The sequence below is a fragment of the Numida meleagris genome, chromosome 5, assembly GCF_002078875.1.
Source record: "Numida meleagris isolate 19003 breed g44 Domestic line chromosome 5, NumMel1.0, whole genome shotgun sequence".
NCBI lineage: Eukaryota > Metazoa > Chordata > Aves > Galliformes > Numididae > Numida > Numida meleagris.
This window is the reverse complement of record NC_034413.1, coordinates 28,008,012-28,014,818: the sequence shown is the minus strand read 5'-3', so window position 1 is coordinate 28,014,818 and position 6,807 is coordinate 28,008,012. Positions and strand designations below refer to the sequence as shown.

General features: G+C 36.6%; 1 long non-coding RNA gene across 1 annotated transcript in view; it reads left to right on the top strand.

The window, feature by feature from the left end:
• Positions 1-6,807, top strand: part of LOC110400658 — a 493,181-nt gene that overhangs the window by 142,017 nt on the left and 344,357 nt on the right. The window contains exon 5 of the long non-coding RNA XR_002440000.1: positions 2,742-2,808. This is a non-coding gene — a long non-coding RNA (uncharacterized LOC110400658). The remainder of the gene's footprint in view (positions 1-2,741; positions 2,809-6,807) is intronic.

Sequence of the window (6,807 nt, the reverse complement as noted above, 5' to 3'; positions counted from 1 at the left end):
TCTGTACCTAGTATGCAAATCTATCTGTACCTAGTATGCAAATCTATCTGTACCTAGTATGCAAATCTATCTGTACCTAGTATGCAAATCTATCTATGTATGAATGAATGTAAATGTATGTGTGCATACTGCTTTATTATGTGATCAAGTTCCAGTTTTCCTTACTTCTGAAGATCTTTGGATTATTTTGTCCCAGATGTCTTAGCCTATGATTTTCCAAATTGCATTTTGCTGGTAATTTCAGCTCGTGTTTCTAATCCCTCTAATCTGGAGATTTCATTACCACGCTATTTATCGTCTTGCTGGTCATTATTGAAAATATTGAAAAGGAGTAGCAATGATACCTTGAGACCTCTTACACTTGCTATTTGATTTTATCTTTTGTTTGCACTTCTTAAGCCATCTTTTACTCTGTAGGATAGACTTTATCCTGATAAGAATTAAGTGTTATGCAGCACAGTTTCAAATCCCTAAAAGCCATATATTTTAAATCTGCTAAGGCCCTACATCTACTAATTTTGTTGTTTTGTCAAAAATAGTAATGCAGTCAAGTTAATCTTAAGGGATCTGCCTCTTTATAAGCTCATTCTCTTCTATCTTCTAGAATGTTAGTGTTGTAGATTCAGCTGCTTCGTAGACATTTGTGGCAGTCTGAAATTAAAAAAGTGAACTAAGGGCTCAATTCTCTAATAACATAACTCTGATCTCAGAAAAAAAATTTGTATGTTCTAAAGCTGAAGTGTAATTATTAGCTGTGCCAGTGCATAAAACAGCAGCTTGGTGGGTTTCAGGACTTGTTAGGGGAATGCATGGAGGGATGCGAGGCCTTTACAAGGGATGCAGGGATTGACTGCATTCGCTTCTGATGAAATGAGAAGCCTGCTCTGAGAGTATTCTGTCCAAAGTGCCAGATTAATTTCAACAACATTTACAAGTTGGCAAAAACAATACGAATTGTTCATAGGGAAATTATGAAATGGTCGTAGGGAAAATTTATTCCTGCTCATGGAGATGCCTCCCTGCCTCCCCCCATGTTTGGTTTGCCAGAACTATCCTATGCTATAGGCTATTTGTGGTTACAGAACTGCTGCTGTTTATTTCTGAGGCTTCTTGATGATGGTACAAGCACTTGTGACCAATTCATGCAGCGGAGAGCTTGTACTTTTTGTCTCCTTCAAGAGGAGAATTTCAGAACTGGTTTACATACAAATACTAGTTGGCAGGGAATTCAAATTTCCTTGCCTTTCTACTTAAAGTCCTCTGCTCCTGAGAAAAGTGCCATGAAGAAGCCTGTTTTTTCACTATAGTGGGCATATTTTAAATACAAATGAAAAAGTACCACAACTCTGGGTGGCTTTACTTTCCACTGAGAAGTATTTGCATTGCCCTAAGGCCACGTTACTCAGTATGAGGATTTTTTAAGTATTTTCCATTAGCTTGGATATTAATCTTTTCAGATCTTGGTTTTCTAACCAGATCATACTAAGGTAGTGAGGTTGTCATCTGTTTTTTCCAAATCTGGATGTCATTAGTTGCGTTGGATCAGTTAGAGCTCTGGAAGCAGCCAGTAAGGACAGGGGGGGAAAAAAACGTTTTCTTTTTCAGTGTCATTCTGTTTCAGTTCATTGCTTCTGAGGCCCATTCCCCTTCTGACATTCCTGGGCATCCATTAATAGTGCGTGTGCGTGTGTTTGCATGAGACAATCTCAATGTTTTTGCAGAAGCACAGGCATTTTCCACATTAAACAGCCAGATGTGGTAAGATGTGTAATTGGGTCATGAGAATGTTTAAGAAGATATAACACATATATCCTTCTTTAGGATTTAACCAAAGCAGATACATAGAGGAAATCATCCAGGAATGTCCACAGTACCTTTTCTGGTATTCTACAGCTGCAAATGGTTAAGAAAGTCTATGGGTAAAGTACAGAATGGAAGAAAAGCACTAATCTAATCCATTGCTTCTCTTTGCAAACTACAGCTAAGATCTCATTTGAATTTGTAATTAATCAATTTTTTCTCTTTTGCTTTTCAATGACTGTTCCTTTCATCACCTTTGGAAAGTCCACCTTCAATTGTTTTCATTTGTGAATTTGGAGAGGAGGTGAACTCCTTTTGAATAATCTGTGTGTTATTTCACTGTAAAATTAAAATAAGAGGTGCTTTTGGTTCATACCTTTGTAAACTGTTTTAACTAGAGTTTATTACTGTTAATTAGAGAAAAACCTCGTTTCATCAAAGCTAGTAGTAATAATAATATTCAGCTTGTTATTGACCTTTTGGGATAGTAAGTAATTTCAGAGGAGAAAAGATTAGTTTTTAAAGAGCCTTGGGTACCCTACGGTACACAGTCTTGTTTTGGACTCTGCATCTGCCTGGATTTGCTCCTGCTTCTGTTCAAAACGCTATATTTGAATAAGGAATACTCATTGTCCAGCTAGTATTATAGCATATCCCTATTCTTAAATTCTTCTGAACGGAAACATAGGACAATGCATTTTTCCATTGTTTTAGAAGCACCGTGCAAGCTTTTTTGCTTTCCTCTTCATGGAGTTACACACCGGGTAACTTTTTTCATGTTTCTTTTTATAACTACTACAGCTTTTTAAGTATAGCTATCATGTTCTTAAAATTGCAATAACTGTGACAAATAATTAGTATGATTTCTAGCATTAGTTAGGCATGCACTTTGCTATCCCCAAGGGAAATATTTTTAAATAATTGTCTTTTTCTTTCCCCAGCTTCTGTGAAAAGAAAGCTAAGTATGCAAGAGTCAGCCAGAGATCTACTGACTTCAGCTCAAACAAGGTACCGCTTTTTAACTTCTCTAAGTTAAAGCCATAGGAGAAGTCTGCTTTCAAAATCAAGTTTTTTTAGTTTTTGACACGCTGCTGGATTTTGTGTGCTTGAAAAAGTTTACATTTTTGTTTTCTTTTGCTGTACTAAGTTAAGTCATTGATGCTTCTATTTACTTATAAATGTTTATACTACAAAGATTTCTGACTTAAAGGTAAGCATCCTACTAATGAACACAAAAGTACAGTTGCCAAATATTTCCAGAACACCTAGGAATCAACATGTTCCTGCAGAAAACAGCATTCTGCAATATATGGGATGATAGGTGTTATGTTGCAATAGTAGAATCAAAATACCCTGGAGACATCATAATCCAAAGGAATTTTAATCGCATGCCCTGTCTGAGAGTATTGTATTGATGTTCCATTTAATTAGTTCCATTATTAGAAGCTGTATTTATAAATGCTAATATGATCAAGATAGTGTGTTACAGTGTGTATTTTTTGAATCCCACTTTAGCTTACCAAATTGAAAAATACCAATTAAGGAGGGGGAGCACCATGGGATGGTGGCATGAAACACAATGCACAATTAAAAAAAAATATATACCCTGAAATATGGTAACCATGCTCACAATTTCCTCCTTCTTGACTGATTATCCTAAGAGCTTTTACTTTCAGAAATTTTACTTATGGAATTATTCATTTAGGTATTGCAGTCAAAAAATCTTAATGTCTTAATTTATCCTATTCAGTCTTTAAAATCAACTTTTTTCTTCAATATTTCCAAATGTTAAACAGATGAATTAAGTAGAACTACACCTTTTGTCAGTGTATTTTTCCACTTCTTTTCAAACATTTCTGACTTGTGTGCATGTTGGTGTTTAGATCTGAGGTCATGGTTCTGCAGACAAGGGAAAGGATGCAATTCAGTGTGAGAGGATATTGAGCCAAATTTAACTTCATTAACTCTGTTGTGTTCAGGGCAAGTACAGTGCTGGCAGTTTCTTTAAAATATATACATATATAAAGCATGGTTGATATTTCCTTTAGACTCTTCTTGAAAATTGGGATGCGAATGTGTAGGCAGAACTCTGGAGTAGTAATGCACTCTATTTTTAATTTTAGCATTGTTAACTTTTGTCTTGTTCCTTCCTAATAGATACAATGTGTGTGTATGTTCTAGCAGGTCTTGATATGGTCTAGGTGATATTAACCAACTAAGTGGAAAAATAACCAAACAAATTATTTTTTTAAAAAAAACCTTACATAAATAGCTGCAGGAAAATATTTGCAAAAGCTAGGAAGGATAGAGCAATAAAGCAGTAAGATATATGTTTGTGCCTGTATTTATGCAGATTAATATCCCTTCTGTAAGAATAGAAGAAAGTAGAGTCAAACTAAAGGTCCAGCTAGCTTAGTATCCTTTTACTCAAAAACAAACTAGTATCACCAGTGTTAAGAGTTGTAAGAACAGAGCAAATTTCTAATGCTGCTGTCCAGGACAGCCTGGACTCCAACAATTTGTGAAATTTTGACTTAGAATTTAAAAGCTCTTAGTGGATTTTTCTTGCATGAGTTTCTCACCTGACTGTCTAAAATATAAGCCTTTATCTGTTAAACTATGAGATTTATGTTAGAGCATATTCACACTAGGGAACGGTAGTTCACTGTGACATATACAAATTCGCAGTGCTCTTTTTCCAAATTTTCCTTTATAAAGAGTTAATCCCTGCATTTTTACTTCAGGAATGATGAGTGGGCAGATGATGCATGTAACCATTTAATTCTCCAGGTCAGAATTATGCTGTAGTTTTCCTAGGCTTGTTATTTTCTGCATATCTTTCACTTATTCTTCAGATCAGGAAAGTCATGAACAGGTTTTTTTTTTGTATGTGGGGAGTGTGTTCTGTGTTGTTAACTAGAACGAGCACATACAGTGAGTGGGCTAATGTAGTTGGTATGTACAGTTTGAAAGCAGATTTTTAAGCAAATGTCTGAATTTCTTGGCATGGAAAACCTTGAAACATATGGCCATGTGACTGCATGTAAAAGAGCTAATTTAATCTGTAACTTTTCTGACCTTGTCTTAGTATTAAGGTGAGAAAGAAGTCATGGATTTGTAAGTATTAAGGTCTTAAGTGACCTGGAAATGGCCTGTGATTATGTAGTCTGACCTTTCTTCCTAATGTGTACCACAGATGTGCTCCTTTTAAATCCAACAACCTTCCTTGAGTTAGGCTAGGTTCTGTGTTTAAACCTATATGGTCAAGATTTTAAAGTGTTCTGTGGTGGAGAATCCTATATAAACCATTGATGCCTCCTATCATAACCTACACCTCTTATTTATTGTCTGAATATGCCTAGATTCAGGTTAAATTATTTCAGCCCTATCCTGTAGTAGTTTGCTGTATTTGAAGAGCTTTCTCTGCTGTCACATTCTCCCCTTGATGAAACTGCCCCTTACACATGCCATTAGAATAAGCAGTTTTCTTGACCTTGTTATTAAAAAATTTTCACCTACCCTTGCAGAGTAGAGTAAAGCTTATGCTGGATACAGCAGAAGAAATGCAGACTTATGGCAAGGGCTTCTGAAAACTTTCCATCATAAGGAAAATATAAATGGCTAGAACAGTTGTTTCATTTAGATGGCCAACACAAGAAACTGTGATACATACAGTTAACTCAAATAAATCAGAGTCAGGATGCTTCTGTTGAAGTGGAAATCTGCTGTCATAAAAATTTCTATAAAATTTTCTAATTTCCATACTCAGGTTTTCGATTGGATAGTGATTTATTCATCTAATGTTTCTTTGCTCTCTAGTTAGCTGTGGATCTCTCAAATAAAAACAAATCTTTCTTGTGTTCAGTTTATTTAGAAAAAAGTGATATTATTTCCTGAAGTTATTCTAAGAATGTTTTTGTCTTTCGTATTTTTGTTTTAGAGAATATGAAATATTAGAGGCAGCTTCACCATCCTGTTTTTTTTTTCTAAAAGCAAAACAAAAACAAAAAACCATGTAATTTTAGTCTGGAAATCAGGGGATCTCCTCCACTCATGGACTGCAGCAGCTTAATCTGGCCTCTGGGATATCACCAACTGATTTACACTGAGGTGTTACTGTCAGTGTCACCACTTCCCTCCCACACACCTTGTCCCCACCCCTTGCCCAGCCACCATGGTGGGGCTGGCACTGTGCCACGAAACATCCCTAAATCTGCGTGGGATGGAGGAGGTCATGGATTTTGCAGTCTGGTCCTGTTGCAAATTTCTCAGAGAAATGACCTTTGTGCCTGTTATCACAGCTGCTCCTTAAAATGTTGAAGACTGTGGTTCCCAATCCATTAATTCTTCTGTTACCTAGAGCGGCAAATGCATGAGTTTACTCCCTTACCCCTCACAATTTCAATGAGTGTTCAAAAATATAACTGCAAAGGACAACTATAACAACCTGAGATAATGAGCTGCCTCAATCACAATATGATTTCATGTGACACATCAGCCTGGTGGGCCAGAGCAGATGTCCTTTCTGCTTCTGCTTGTCCTTTTCCTCTACCCTCCTACTCACTGACCTCTCCCACACTGAGAATTAGAGATTTGGACAGATGTTCCAGTCTAAGCAGCACTGAAGGAGATGCTTGAGTGCTTTATTGACTGTAATCTGATCATTGCTACAAAGTCCAGTGCTCAGTCACCTGTAGATGTGACTTGGCAATACACAGATGTTTGCAAGACTCAAATGGACACCAGTTATCTCTGTGCACTGGGAATTCCTACAAGCATGTAGATGCCTACCACAAGAAAAGGAAACATGTGAGTCCATAGATGTTCACCCAGGTGAGCCATGTTCTCTACAATAACACAGGCCTTAAACTCGTGATCTCAGCTGCTGTATTTCTATTAAACCAATAAAAAGATTGGATGACTATCACTGGACTTGTTTTTATTTTTGTAGCAAGGCTCTCCAAGCTTGTGCTGTTTTAGTAATCTGGTTAACACAGTTTAGAGGAG